The following is a 16,030-nucleotide window of genomic DNA, read 5'->3' as shown; positions in this document are numbered from 1 at the left end:
AAATAACAGGGGGTAAAAAATCAGGGCATTAAAAATAATGGGGTTAAAAAAATAGGCGGTAAAAAAATAAGGGGTAAAAAACAAGGAGTAAAAAAAGGCTAAAAACGGGGGAAAAATAACAGGGGGTAAAAAGCATGGGGTTAAAAAAGAGGGTAAAAATAAGAGGCGGTAAAAAACGGGGTGAAAATAACAGGGGTAAAAAAACAGTGGGTAAAAATAACAGGGGTAAAAAAATAGACAGTAAAAGTAACATGGCGTAAGTAAACAGGGGGTAAAAAATGGTAAAAATAACGTTGTAAAAAACAGGGGGTAAAAATAACACCCGGTAAAAAAGGGGGTAAAAAAAAGGGTAAAAAACAGGTGGTAAAAATAGCAAGGAGTTAAAATAACAGGGCATAAAAAAACAGGGGGTAAAAATAACAGGGAGTATAAATAACAGGGGATAAAAAACAGGGGGTGAAAAGCAATGAGTAAAAATAACAGGCAGTAAAAAAGGGTGGTAAAAAAACTAGTGGGTAAAAATAACAGGGGGTGAAAAACAGTGGGTAAAAAAACAGGGAGTAAAACTAACAGGGGTTAAAAAACAGGGATAAAAATAAGAGGGGGTAGAAAACAGGGGGTTAAAAGGGGGTAAAAAACAGGGGGTAAAAATAACGGGGTTATAAAAACAGTGGGTAATAAAAACAGTGGGTAAAAAACGGGGGTATAAAAAACCGGGGGTAAAAATAACAGGGGGTGAAAAAATAAGGGGTAAAAAAATGGGGTAAAAATAACAGAGTATAAAAAAAGGTAAAAAAACAGTGGCTAAAAATGGCAGGGGGTAAAAAAACGGGGTGAAAATAACAGGGGGTAAAATATCATTGGGTAAAAAATCAAGGGATAAAAAAATAGGTGGTAAAAATAACAGCAATACAGGGGATGCGAGGACTGTCTGCTGATTTGAAAAGGGGTGCATACATTGAAAAAAGCTTAAGAAAAACCACTGTTCTAGTTAATCTGACACTTATAACAGCTGTTAATGTATGTTTAATTTTACTCCTTAATTTTTTTTATATTCACCAATAGCCATTCTGCTCTGTGGCAGCATATGTTGCTTCTTAATCATGGTTCTTGAAAGCGTCCGTCACTTTTTAAGATAATTTGTTATGAGATGCTTGTAAGGAGATAGTTAAATTTCGGCAAAACAGGACCATAGGCGAAAGATACGCAGAGGGCAGCACGCATGTAGATGAAATATAGCCTATATTTTCCTACTAGCAACATACTTTCTTATATCATCAGTGCTTTGCCATTTTTTCTTGATTTTATGTCTTTGCAAAAGGCATGATAAGATATGGTAAAACTGAACACTAATGCCGCGCATCTACGGCTCGCCAGCAATCATTTTACAGTATTTGCAAAATGGGCGCCGTGTGTAGTACCAGCCCCATGGGGATGAACGTAAAAATATGAACAAAAGACTGTAAATATCATAAACACTTAACAAAAGACATAAATATAAAACCAAAACACAACCAAAAGGCGGTAAATATTACGGTCGCCGACTGGCAAGGACCAGGCCGCGGTAGTTGTCTTTAGTTTTACTTAAACTTTGATTACTTATATATGGTTACTATCAGTCTTATAAGAGTGAAGAAATTCACTCTAAATGAATAAATAGAACAGAGTGGTGCGAATGAATGAGAGCATGATGACACTTCAGTTACCTGTAAAGATGAAGAATATCGTTTTCTATGAGGGTTACTGAAGTTTCAAAGAAAACTTAATAATCTGGGTAACTAATGTAAGGTTCATGCAGTGCCTTTAGGCTGTTGCTGACCATGTTTCCCTTATGATGCAGAATTTGTTTGACCAGTGATGGCACATATACGGAGAAAGTAACGTAAATTCAAACATACACCACCATGGTTTCATTGGGATACACACACAATTATAGCTCGTAGATTTTATCTTTCAAGCTATCTTCATGTTATAATTTCAGTGACAGATTCTGATGTTGTACACATATATATATATATATATATATATATATATATATATATATATATATATATATATATATATATATATATATATATATATATATATATATATATATATATATATCACATTTTACCAGATACTTTGTTATTGTAATTGTCACGTGCCCTCTTTACTTCTCGAATTCTTCACTCTTTTGGATATGCTTGTCACTACAAAGCCGTGACAAAAATGCGAAGCAATTCTGATATATGAAGAACTGGAATATCTGAAGATATATTTTTAATTTTCTGGGCAAATACACAGCAAATCTTGCCACATTGCAGTCTTCTCGCAGATTGAAATCAAAGTATTCACACGGAGTTTCATTTGAGTGTACGAATAAGTTTAATTTTCTTTAACGCTGATTCTTGTATTCCATTTTCTGTGGTTGGAATGGAAGCGGTGGCTATTATAAATGGTATCTGAATAGGAGTTTAATGAGAAATTGGCCGAAAGTTATATTTTTCTTTCATTTGGTAATCCGATGCACAGTCTCATTAAGAAAATCGTTCATCGAGCTGTACGAGCGTATCCTTTTGACTTGAAAGATCCATGCCTCCTTATAGGCCTAACCACCAAGAAAAAATCATACAGGCATTTAATGTCCAGAACCAAGAAATTATTATTTTTGTTGCTACATTTTATCTAAGATAAGCGAAATTTAATTTAAAATACTAAAATTTAAAGAAATAAAGGCAACTGCACATTCACTTATCAATATCGAAGCAGTTTGACCTATCAGAAGCGTTCGTTCATATGACACGTTTATGGCAAGAGTTCGGGAAACTCAAAATCGTTTGCTCACCGAATAGCACAGTTTGCTTCGCTCAGAAAATGAGCATTGTATTATATTAATGTTTTAATTTTTAAACCAACTTTAGGTACGATGACGATTCAAGCGTAATTGATATAAATTAGCCACATTTTTTTTTCTTTTTGTCAGGATGTCCTTAATTTTCAGTAATCTTTGAAAACATTGGCCTAATAACACTGGCAAAAAGGAATATTCCTCATAAGTTTAAATTAGTGACGTACGTGAGTCTTTCAGTGTCATATATAAAAAATGCGAATTACTTTAATCTGGTGATTTTTGACAAACGAAATAAAAATTCAAATGATGAAGCTTCCATGGAAAGTAAGGCCCAGTAAACAGTCTGGTAGATGGCGCTTTTCTTGACTAGAACACCAAAGAACCCATGTTTACTGTGTGTCTTATTCCTTGGCTTTTGCTATGTATGTTGTAATGGAGAGCGAAAGATAACTTCAAGCCATTTTGTTCAAATTTGGTGTGAATGATTTGTGAATGAAGATGTTTCTCCTAAGAATACGTAAGGTTAGTTGGTCTCAGTCACTGAATTTAAATATTTGTTTAGGCACTAGTGAAGATTTTTTCTGTGAAGTTTTTTAATAGGAAGTTTTTTGGTTAAAATTGTTTCAATTATGATTTCTGTTGTATAGAACAAGGTAAATTCTAGGTCGACTATTTCCCTTTATTTTATACGTCCAAAGCGAACGTATTTCATGTGGCATTCGGTGCCAAGTTTACAATTTACAGTGTTAAGGAATTTCAATGACCTCAGCAGTGTTCTGAAGATCATAGGCTATTTTCTGATTACGGTCTCCGTTCCGGAGTAGGTTAATGGAGCCTCTTTACTGACGGCGTTTTTCTGAGGTCAATTTAATCTTTTTCTGAAACGTTTGGTAAATGGTTTTGGTTTGTTAGCTTAGAAGTCTTATTGCACTGACGCTTGCTTGTGTATATAGGCTGTAGAGTACACGAATGGCAAGGTAAGTTCGGGAAAAATATTCCTTTAAAGTCCAAGAAATTTGTTCAAGGGGAGAACCACTGGATATATAAATTTCCTGTAGCCGGTTTGAAAGCGCACCAGCTTTTAATTTCACTTTAGTTGCCTTTTAATAATTAGCATCTTTTCAAAATTTATATAAATGATACTGATCCAGTTAGGTTTTAATTCTCTATGACTATTTTGATAATTTTCATCAACGAAGGCAGTGGAAATTCATAGAGTAACGTGAAATTCATTTGCAGTTCCATTTTGCAGTTTCAGGAAATTCATAAGTGAAAGTAAAACTGTTGAGGTGGCTTTTGTCAGCTTTTGAAGTATACTTTAGTGATCGTCTGGCCGTGTACTTCTTGGTCATAACGAAATCTTTTTTTTTTTAAATGTAGTCCTTCAGTTTTACTCCCATTTTCGGTAACGATTCATTAAGAGAAACATTGTATGGTTAAGTGCAGTAATATAAGTGTTCATGGCCTTAGGTGTGAATATCCAAAAATCCTTTAATGATTTAATTAGTGTAAAACTAATGATTACGGTTATCAGTACTGCAAGCCTATGAGGATCCGGTGACCTAGGTTAGGTGTGGTTAAGAGGCCCCAACCATATTTTAATTTACGGTGCCTTAGGATAGGTTAGGTGAGTGGTCCACTTTGTTTTCAGGGCTGCAGACTCTTCAGTTGCCATTTTTTTTAATCAAATGCTCTCGACAAAGTGGTGAATAAAAGCACCGTTGCTATAGGTAGCATAGGCTCTTCACTAAACAATTCTAAGGTGAAGTAACTTTCAGTAATTTGATAGCAGTTGGTTTTCATCGTCCAGAATTCAGCATACTGTACTTGAGAGTGCAATGCTTGTACCAATTTCCAGGTTTTAACCTTCAATGAAATGCTGGTTTTGGAAATGGGTGAGACAGATCAGTATTTAAGTAATCAGGAATACTAAATCATAGTATATTTTGATCTTTGGAATATCTTTCAAAGATTGGTCTTGTAGCATGGATAATATTTTTAAAAGTGTGATATTTTGCAGGTGCTGAAATAACTGCATAAAATGACAATCAATAACTTTGAAAAAAAAATGGTTAGTTTTACTGGTAGTGGGCATAATTTTTGTACTGGCTGCTTCCCATGTCAGTTTATACCATATTATAGTCTTGAGAAGTTTACAACGAACATTTATTAAGCTGACACTCACCAGAGAAGTTCAAACTACATAAGTTGACATTGCCTGCTAGTGGTTAATGTAATAATGTACTAATGAGGTTAAAATTTGTCTAGTACAGTATGTAAAACTCTTGTAAGAATTGAGAATATTGGAAACTGGAAGAAGGGAACTTTTGAGCTCTGAATCAGGAGTTTGGTTGAAGTTGGCCTCAAAGTTAGCTTTAATGTTTAAGCAAAACAGGGGTCGTCTGGCAGACAGTTTAGGCCTTTTGGACTGAATTACTGGTATCAATTAGTTGCTGGCTGCAGACTATTCCTTTAGAAACATTGGATATTACTGAAATAAGAATACATTATGATGTATTGGGAGGTATTGACCGAGGGCTACGTTCCCTCAGATATATGTACAGTAGTGGTAAATTAGAAAAAAATTGACACTGCATTGCCAGTATGAAGGTTTCATTCCTAAATTTAATTAATTTCAAATTTTCAGGTTGGAATTGGGAGACCCACTGAAGATATGAAATTGAGCGAACTGTTGCTAGCCTGTGTGGCATTTTCTCTGAGGATACATGTAAAACACACACTGGTAGAGAAATTTCCTGAGGGACAGATCGCTACCTTAGATTGAAACTGGTCTACTAGTGGCAGGAAGGTACGAACCATATTTGGTGTAATAATGAAATGTTTGTTAAAATACTGGTATGAACTGACACACTCAGTTGTTGGTTGGCTTACATTTACCTGTGCCATAGGAATACATGATGAAAAATTTCTCTCGAATTCTAATTATAAAAGAGTGAAGTGAACCTGAATTTTCTTAGTGTAAAAACTAAAAATTTTAGGAGACACTAAGATTTAACATTGCATTTAATGCCATTTTGACATTCAGTGCTGTTTTGAGTAAAATCTTAATTACTTTTTGACAATTAATAATGTGCATCAACTGTGAAGTAAATATTTAGTAATTAGTGTACGTTTCTGGAGATTTAGCTGTGTTCAATACACTGACTTCAGCCCTTCAAGGAACAGGTCAGTATTATTTGTAATCTACATGATTACTGGAGCAAGGCTGAGTAAAATACCTTAAAATGGTACCCTTTAAATTCTGAATTGAAGCTGCAGACTTATCACAGAGTCAGATTTATATACTTTACTCATTTAAAGTAAGTCTGTTAGCACAGGAGTGGTCTTATACCAACACAACTGCATTACCCCATTGTAACTGTAGTATTTAAGAGTTAGCCTTTAGATTTAATGATACAGTGAACCCCCCCACGTATTAAGTGGGGATCGTCCCACCCCCCGTGAATAGGTCAAATCATGAATGCCCTAAAACCCCACTAAAAACCCTTAGAACTGCCCATTTTGATAGCTTAAACCAAGAAAAACCTGTAAAAATGCATACCTGAGTATTTTAATAGTTTTATCACAAAAAAGTGCATTTATTCATGAAAATTATATGAAATACAGTAATTAGTGAATATTTCTCAGTGAAAAATACTGCGAATGGGCGAATTTTCCACAAAAAATGGCTAGATATGTTCCACTGAGAAACCTGCGAATGCGTGAGTCCGCGAACCATGAGAACGCGAATACGAAGGCTTTACTGTATAGGTAGAATTTTCATGGAGAGAGACTAGTTTTTTCAGCTTCCTCATAATTCTAAGTTTTTAAGCATTTCATGAAGCAAGCAGTAGTTCGCGCAAAGTCTTGAAGTAATTTGAACTAACTCAATTTTTCAATTCTAGGTGTCAGCTTCAAGGAGACTTGGTCTTGTTTATGCTCCTGGAGCTTTTGCAAGTGACTGAATGGGAGGAACACATTTTGCTGCTTTCCAGTTTAATTGGATATTGTCTTCAGTAGGACATGAGTGACCTGACCCTTACTCAAGTGGCCTGACCCTTTCTCAATTAAACATTATTGCAAGGTGAATGACGCATTAAGTTGTAACATTCAATAAACTGATTTTGAAGTGAAATATATAGGTTAAATTAAGTTCCTATGGGAAATACAAATAACAAATCACCTCTGGGACGTACAAGTATTTTGGAACTATTGTCTTTGGGAATTTTTGGGAAGGTTTTGGACATTGCAACTGGAAAAGGTTCTAAAACCAGAGAATGGAGTAGTGTCTTTAAACTGGAATGGTAATGTCTGAAAGTTTGCCAATAAAAGGTCAACATAAAACACATTTTTGGAAGCTTCTCAAGTGGTGTCAAGTTTTATTTTGACTTCCAGACTCCTGGAGATATATACCTTCAGCAATAAAATATCACCTAGCCTGTTAAATTGTTACTTTCAGACATAAGATGTAAAATATCAGGCTTTTAACTCTGTGGTGTACTACTTTAGGTATTGACTTTTACTGGCTAATTGCTCAAAATTTTCAAAATCAAAAGTAAACCTTACGTCAAATGGACTGAAGTAACTAGGAGTAGTTATCTAACATGTAAAATACTTTGTGATAAAAGCTGTTAAAGATAATAGGTGAAAGACCAGAGGTGAAAATTTATAGAAATAATGATTCTTAATGCTGTGAATAATGGTTTTTAAGTTGTCATACTTTATCTCCAGTCTCTTAAACTTAATGGCAGACAAGACCTAAAAGTTTGATAAAGAATGCATCTGGCCTCTTGAATGTAGGTTCTAGTTCCTGAAAAACATTATTTGTAATAAAAATTGGTCAAATGCCTTTAAATGTCAGTAGTGAAAAAATTTAGCTCATAATTATTAAAGTTCCTTTTTTTTTTTTTTTTTTTTTTTTTTTGCCCAAGTAAAGTGACTGACTGAAAATAACATTCTAATGATGGTATAATTTGTGGATAAGGTTTACCATATGTCATATATAGTGCTGGTTTTGAACACAAGTTGGTTAAAATTGTCACTTCAAACAATTTACCATCCTTGATTTGGTCCCTAATTTGTGGAATATTGCCAGAAGTGCTTGAAAGAATGTTCTAGGAAGATCCAAAGAAGATGGTACACTGAATTAGGTGTAATTTTTTATTTAGTTTCATGTGATCATGTAGGTTGAGTAAATTCTCAGGAGGTGCAGTATATTATTTGAATTGAACTTGTGATCGCTGAGATTAAAGTACAGTAACAGTGAATTCTAGTGTGAAGTGATGAAATAAAATTAAATACACTAAACTAATGCTTGGATTTGGTTTTGTTTCCAGATTATGATTAGTGTTAAGGGCCACTGAACTTCCCAGCAGAATTTGAAGTCCTCACCATAACAAACTGAAGAACAGTATCAGTTTTGTCAACGCAAGCACTCGAACCATTCAACTTTTCATCAAGTTTTTATGCAAGGCCAAAAGCTAGACATCTGTTACTGGTTAAAATTTCTCCCAATGTTGTCATAATTTTGTCAGGTGGTTCTCAATTTCCAAAAGACCTTTGGTGCTAAACCTAAATCTTAATTACTGATTTTGACAACACCCAAATTTCACTCTTAGGTACAGTATAGATGTTGAGGTAATAAGGTTTGTACCTTGTGCTTGCATTTACAGTGGGAAATTCTTAACACAAATGTCAGGGTATGTGGTTGAAGTGGAAGATTTAGAGTTTATTTCATTCTCTAGGTTAGTCTGTTTCATGTATACAAATTGCATTATTTTACTAATTGCACAGTTAACTGTAGGTTGCTTCATTTGTAATAAATATTACTCTTTGAAAACCCTAGAAAGAGCAAGGAATTGGTTGAAGTATTTGTAGAATCTCAGAGTGCAAACTCAAATAACTAGGATTTTTGGAGCTGATCATTACATAGATTAGAGACTGATAGTATAAGGGTTTGTTGAATGTGGGGTTATTAGAACATGTTAGTCAGATGACCCGTTGCTGATGTGGGAAGTTTAGTTGGCAATTAACCAGCCTAACTTGGATTAAAATACTCGACGGTACTTCATCGCTATTCTGTTGTCTTGTTGAAAATTTAGCATCAGGAAAGTTTTCCCCTTCAACTTAAAATGCTTTTGGTTGGTGTGTTAGGCATTCCTTTTAATTCTGTCTCATTAGGTATCAAAGAGAACTACTTGATCCAGAATGCTGAATCGTTTGGATGTGTATCCCCTGAATACAAACCAAAATTTTGATCTTAAAATAATTGTGAAATTGTATTTTGTCATTGGTCCCATCTTGGATATTTCTTCATATGAGTAGTAGGTTCTGCGAGAAACTGAGAGAGCTTGCGTGAGTGTAAAAAGGCTTGAGATAGTGAAATGAGATAGGTACTTTAAATCGAAAAATATTAAAAAAAAAAAAAAAAAACTTGTTGTCAAGGATACCGTTGTCAAGAGGTAGTACCATTTATTTGCAAGACTTGAAATTTTAAGATACATATCTGTAAATATCCAGGCTTTTTGTAGATTACAGATTTAAGAGTGTTAAATACACAAAATTAAATCATCTTTGGGGAGTGAAGAGGTTTTGTTAAGCAATACAGTTGTTGGGAAGATTTTCAGTATTGTTATTAATTTTCATTTTTTTTTCAAATTTAACTTTTTATAATCAGTGTTTTTTTACTAAGTACCATAATATGACCGTTAAATATCCAAATTCAGCTCTGACCCTTGATTCTTTTTTGAACGAAACCGAAGGCATTTGACACTTTGGAAGAAACAAAAGGTAAAGCTTTATTTTATGAATTAAGAAGGATTAAAAGTTTGTAACCCTATGAGCTTCTATACATAGCACTGTACTAACTTAAGTACAACTTGCTGTTAATTTTGAAAGAGGGTGTCATTTGGCACAGTAGAAAGAATCAGTAGTTTCCTGTTTTGATGTGCACTTGAAAACCTTCCTGGCATTCTGTACATTGCTTCAGGTATTACCAAATTTTTCATTTAAGCTTTAAATATTTTTTTTTTTTTTAGATTTTTTGACAGACAGAGCCCATTTTCTTATTGAAAGTAATACTGAAAATCTATGTTCATACATTATTACAAACTTACTTGAATATGAGGCATGGTTAATAAAAGGCTTTTAGATTCTGACTGGGTAGCTAGTGAGAACTGTTCAAAGGTGAGACCACTCATTCGTTGAAAGATAAAGAGAAAACAACGTGGAGACATTGATGGATTAAAGATGTGCAAAGAGTAATTGAAGGAAGGAGTGTCCAAAAGATATGACATAGGTCTTTACAGAGAGGAGGGAAGTAGACAGAGTATAACAAGAGACAGCAGGATTTTTAGGAATGGAATTGGATTTATGCCACAGCAGATGTAAGAGAAAGTCTGGGTCAGTTTTTTAAATTTGATTCACTTTCTCGATAGTATATATCCTTTGTTGAATAATTGTAGAAGTTTAAAGACTGTTGATAATTAGTAAGAATCAACTGAATGACATACTTGATGCCCCAGATGTGTGAGCAATTAGAAGCAAAATGCAATGGAATAATCTTATACTTCTTTCAAGTGAAAAATTCATGTGAGCATGTTGAGATATATTCATTGTCTCATATTCGGAGGAATAGTCTGAGAAACACTTTGTGTTTCGTGCGTGTAACGAATGCAGGTTTCCTTCCTCAAAGAGGAGGTTTTTCCTGGATGGCCAGTATTCCAGAGAAGAATATTAAGTCTTGTCTTTTCAAAACACTTGAATAGTTTTATAGGTCACATTATTCAAAATGATTTAACTAAATCGACCTACTAAGATAAGATTGAGACATGCTCAGGAAAGAAGTGTACTAAAGAAATGCAAGACATGTTAAAACAATGGATAATTATACCCTGACAGAAAATGTCTCTGAAGCTGTATACAGCATACTGCATATTAGTTCTTGCACTGTTGTCTGTTATCAACTGTCAGATTATGATCTTAATCTCTTGCATCTGTTGATGAGATCAAATCTCTCACCAGAGCAAACGTATGTGCTCATTTAGGGAAGACTGTACTGGAGCCTGATCATGAACTTGCTAAAGGCTACTGGAAAACCAGTCATTGGTGAGATGACTCCAGGAAACATAAGAAAGAAATAGATTGAAGTGAGTATTACAGTAGAATACGAGAGTGCAATACAGTGTAAAAAAGTACAGGCAAGTGATCATTGAGTTTTGTAAAGGCATGAGGAACCATGTAGGAATAAAGGTGGATGAAAAATTTCTACATAAATGCATGTTAGCTGGGTATCGTGCAGGGGACAAAGGCTCTTGACATAGCCGTCATAATGAAGCAGTTGCAAAAGTACAGTACCATGCAAGACACAAGAGGCTTATTGTGTATTAAAATTTTTAACGATATTTAATTTAATATATTTATTACACCACACAGAATTTTAATGACATTAAATTTTTTATGTATATATTACATCATTCATTAAACTTCATACCCTTATTTATTGGTCACATCACTTCATTTTATTTATTAATCATTTCCTTCATGAATTCATAACTTTAACATAATCTATTTTCTCTCCATTACGGCGCTGAATGGCCTTCTTGGCCCCAGTGCCTGGGCTTTTGCCCTAAATATCATACATCCATCCATACATCCATCCACAAGAGGCTTATTGATCTTTGGAAAACATTCAGTAGATATGATAATCAATTCATCCAGCTTGATGGCCTTGTCAAAAGCATAGGCGGCTGAAAAGACTTCTTAAAAAAGTGATAGTACTACATCACACAATCTTGAAAAAGGCAGCAGAATTTGTATCTGATGAATTTGAGATAAATTCTAGTAGCCATCAAAGATCAGTAAAAATAGTCCTTTATCATGCTAACAGAGGAAATCATAAAGGAGCACAGACAGAGATGCTTGCAAAGTGTAATTGATGTAAGAGTTGTTTGGTATCTAGAGGACTATGAGATAAGTAACAACCTGGGTGGACTGATTGTGGATCACTCACTTATAAAGAGTACTCTAAAAGCAGACATTGAGTTACGTATGTGTAATGCCTGTATTTCTCTATGCAATGGGGACATAGGTACTTGCAAAGAAGGGAGATAAACTTTTTAAGAGGTCTAACTACAAAATCTGGAGGTTTATGGCTGGAGTGCATTTGGATGGCATTTTAAATTAGGAATTTTGTGTTAGTTACAGTGTTCACGAGGCAAATGATGAACTTGGATCTCAGAGATTGAAATGGATTTGAAATCCATCAAGATAGCTATTCAGTCAGATGGTAAATAGTAGTACATCAAGAAGTTAATTGGGAAAACTCCCAAAATGACAGAAAATGTGTAAATGAAGACCTATGATTCAGTAGTGGTCAGTCATCATATGACAGTAAAATGTGTCTTCAGAGCTGAAGGTTTTGGACTTTTCTTTGATAATAAAAAAAGATTATGGTATTGAAAGACAGAATTGGCTGGAAGATTCCTGAAAAGAAAAGAAAAAAATAACATGGAATCTTGACATTAAAGGAGTCACTACTCTTAATATATTGGCAGAAGGCTTAATACTGTACTGTGAATTATATGCTACATTGTATAGCACTCTCTTAACTTAGAACCATGATGGGGAACATTTTGGCTGGGAGACACTGGACACTTCCCAGTGCTGTACACAGTTGGGGCACATCCAAGTCTGCTATACTAATTACATTCCAGGGGCAGAAATGTAGTTTGCAAATGCATTTGTTCATTTTTGCAAGGGTCAGCCATTGGAAGAAACCACGATTCTAAAAATGTATTAGCAACTGTCAGTGGTTTTGGTTATGCTGAGCAGTTATATGCTGTGGCAAGGCACCAAACATTTATATTGATTATTGTTCTCAGGCCCTGTGGCTCTTGCTATCATGGCAGTCTTTAGGTTCAATTTCCTTCTCTTGAGTGTGCTGTGGTTGAAAGTCAACAGGGCATCTCATGAATAATGTCTTTTGAAGATTTTGGGATCCATTGTATACATAACAGCATGAATGGCAAATTGATCTAGATTGCATTTCATCCTTGAGGGGTACATTTATGGTCATGGATGCCTCAGCATCCTTCTTGCAGCAGCGTTGAAGGGTTTGAAGAACTTACACCAGGAATATACTAAGCCAAGTCTTCAAAAATGGACTTGAGGCAGTGGTTGGTCAGTGCCTGAAAGGCAGTCGACACACTTCCATATACCAAGTGTAATGGTACATTTTTATGGGGGTTATTTATTAACATTCCATCACTGTCTCCCACAACAATCTCATGAAGAATTAGAGGCACGCACTGCTGTCAGTGTTGATTATCACTCTCATAAATATACCTTTTATGATTGAGATGTCTTGCCTCTTGAAGTTTAAACTTTGCCTCAACAATTCCAAAAAGAACTGCCAGCATCCATGCTATATATTTGTATCAAAGTTGGATGTACAGTTTTAGCAATCTTACTTTCATAATGGCTACCTGTCTCTTATATTGGCTCTTTACCTAGTTGATTGACATAATACATTGCAGTTTGGTTTTGATGTGGTACACAGCCTTGTTAAATATATAATGACGCTGCCTATGGGGAGATACACTACCAGCTGACTTGTCACTCACAGCTGACTTGTCACTCATTTTTTATTTGCAATTCTTCTTTTATGCAATCTCTTATTCAACCAGCAATAACAGTAAAGAGACATGTGAAGGTGGATTGTAAACTATGATTCCATAAGTGATCATGTCAGAATAATTTAGCCTATGGTAATTACTAAGTGGGATAGCTGATTATATAGTAAAGTTCATTCAACTACTTTTTTTGCTGTACGTTATTTTGTTCTTGTAGTATATCCCTAAGAGAACTTGTATTATGTGTTAACTGATCTAGACTACTTTGATTATTGCTGCCTTTAGTGTACATAATATGTTCAAGAGCTGAACAGATTTCCAAAATCAGTAAAATGCAATGAGAAGCAGTGCATGCTTTGTTAATTTCAGTTCCCCATTGATGTAAAAAGATTTGGAAAATCTATTTAACATTTGTTCAGCAGTGTACTGCAAATGGGCTCTGTCTGTTAATACCAAAGTCAGTGTTTATTGAAGTACTGTACTGTACTCTACTGCATAAGTGGCCAAACTTGCTCCGTTAGTTTAAAATCAAAATAACTGCTGGCCTCTATGGCATAAACTTTATTAGCAACATTTTATTTAAAGGGGAAGAGTCGTGATGTAAATTTAGCATTTTTGCTATCCTGGTATTCTTCAGTAATCAGTGGAGAATCAAGTTACAATACACGAGCATTGTTGACTCTGTTTCTCCCATAATATCTGGGACATTAAGATGCTTGTGTTGGTGATTTCGTACTTTCAATGATAAAGATTGTTTTATAATTCACGTCCTCATTTCCAAGTGTTAAGTAACTTTGATTTATTAGGTAATGTTGGGTTGAAAATTGCATAAAGTAAATATATTGGCCATCCATGCAGTAGGGTGCAACTTTTAGGTAAAATACTTTTGTTTTATAGGAAGATATTCAAGTATTGCAATGAGATTTGATAACTGTTAAAGAGAACTGTTTAGATTTGCCTTGTAAACCAACATTATTCATTTGACATAAGTCTGGTCATGTTCATTACCGCAGGTTGTTGGTTTCCTCTTGAAAGTTTAGCGAAGAATCAGTATGTAACTTTTGATTTGTTTTTTAGGGAGATAATTTAGAGTGATTTGCAGTGAAAGAAGTAGAGTACTGTATTTAAATGGACAGAATTAACAGTAGGTTGTGATCTGCTCTGTTATATCATTTTACTTAATGTAAATTACATATTGCTGTAGAAGGAAATATTTTACATTGATTTTGGGGGCATATATTAGAATTAAATTGCAGTATTGAATACTGTGTAATTTTAAAAAGTTACTTTCTGTAGGTTTATGTTTTAGAAGAATTCAAAGTAAAGATACAGTAATTAAAACTTTTTAAAGGAGGAAATCAGATTAGAAGGTAAAATTCTTTTTATTTCTTTAAACCTTTAAACCAGTTTAGAAGAAAGTTAAATTTGAACATGGAACAGTCATAAATGACGTGAATATGAAATGATCACTTAGAAATCCAGATATCTTACATTAATTAAACATGATTACAGACTTATGTCAAAATGAAATTCACATTGTAATTTACGTTGTTATTGTATGTATCTACAAGTGAAGTTCTCTTCCAGAAGTAGTATGTAGACAAACTGGAAATGTTAATAAAGGAGCATGCCTCCCCCCTCCCTCCCAAACTGGGGCTGGCAGTGAGGACAAGAAGTTGGATTGGTGGAAGTGAGCTGTCTCTTTTGTTCTGCTACCAGAGGCCTTTATATGTAGCTCAGAGGTTCCCAAAGTAACTCCTGAGACAGTTATGGAGTTATGCTACTCATATCTTAAATCCAGGTCATTCATGTGTTTTTGACAACTCTGTGTTGCCAGAAGTATTCTGTCACCTGGACAGTTTCTAGTTGGTGAATGTTTTCTGAAATATGAATCTAAAAGTGCTTGATTACTTGATCTAAAGGTTATTGTAACATGAGGTTGTGTTTAGCTGAAAATTCACTATCTATTTTAGAGTATTTTGCTCAGGTAATGCATGATTCTCAAAAGGTATTTAAAATGTCGCAAAGCTTAAGATAATCTTGAACAGTAAAGAGTTGAAAAGAAGTTCTGATTTTCAATTATTGTAACTTGAGCAATTTTCAAATTTTCTTATTTCCACTAAACAGACACGCAATAAAGTTATCCCATGAAGTTTTGGGTCATGGTTTAAGTTACAACTGGATTCAAAATTTTAAAAATTACTTAAATGATCAGAGATCTAGTTGGTTTTGTAGCTTCGTAGTTGAGTTTAAGACTTTAGATTTTGGAAAGGAAATTTTCTTAGTCATCTTGGACAAATCATAATTGCCAGTAGTTTGTTGTTTATAAGACCATAATGTTGACACCTTTACCTTAGAACTGTAAAGCTTTACTTATATAAGATGTATAGAAGGGGTAGTTAAGTTTGGTGTTTCCTAATTCTTGTATTGCAGTGCATAATCCACATGCTAAATCCAATCCAGTGCCAGTGAAAACATACTTTAGGAAACTGAAGGATCAGCCATTGATCTTAACTCTGTCTTGAGTGTTATAGAACACTTATATAACTTAAATGTCTTTTACTGT

The 16,030-nt window shown here is 34.4% G+C and overlaps 1 long non-coding RNA gene across 1 annotated transcript; it reads left to right on the top strand.

The window, feature by feature from the left end:
• Positions 1 to 3,230: 3,230 nt before the first annotated feature.
• Positions 3,231 to 11,253, top strand: LOC136849843 (uncharacterized). Its single transcript, XR_010856445.1, has 4 exons — positions 3,231 to 3,355; positions 5,481 to 5,642; positions 6,739 to 6,917; positions 8,170 to 11,253. It is a non-coding gene; the product is annotated as an uncharacterized lncRNA (long non-coding RNA).
• Positions 11,254 to 16,030: the final 4,777 nt, after the last annotated feature.

Source organism: Macrobrachium rosenbergii, chromosome 21 (assembly GCF_040412425.1).
Source record: "Macrobrachium rosenbergii isolate ZJJX-2024 chromosome 21, ASM4041242v1, whole genome shotgun sequence".
Lineage (NCBI taxonomy): Eukaryota > Metazoa > Arthropoda > Malacostraca > Decapoda > Palaemonidae > Macrobrachium > Macrobrachium rosenbergii.
The sequence above is the reverse complement of the archived record's forward strand: the minus strand, read 5'-3'. Positions and strand labels throughout refer to the sequence as shown.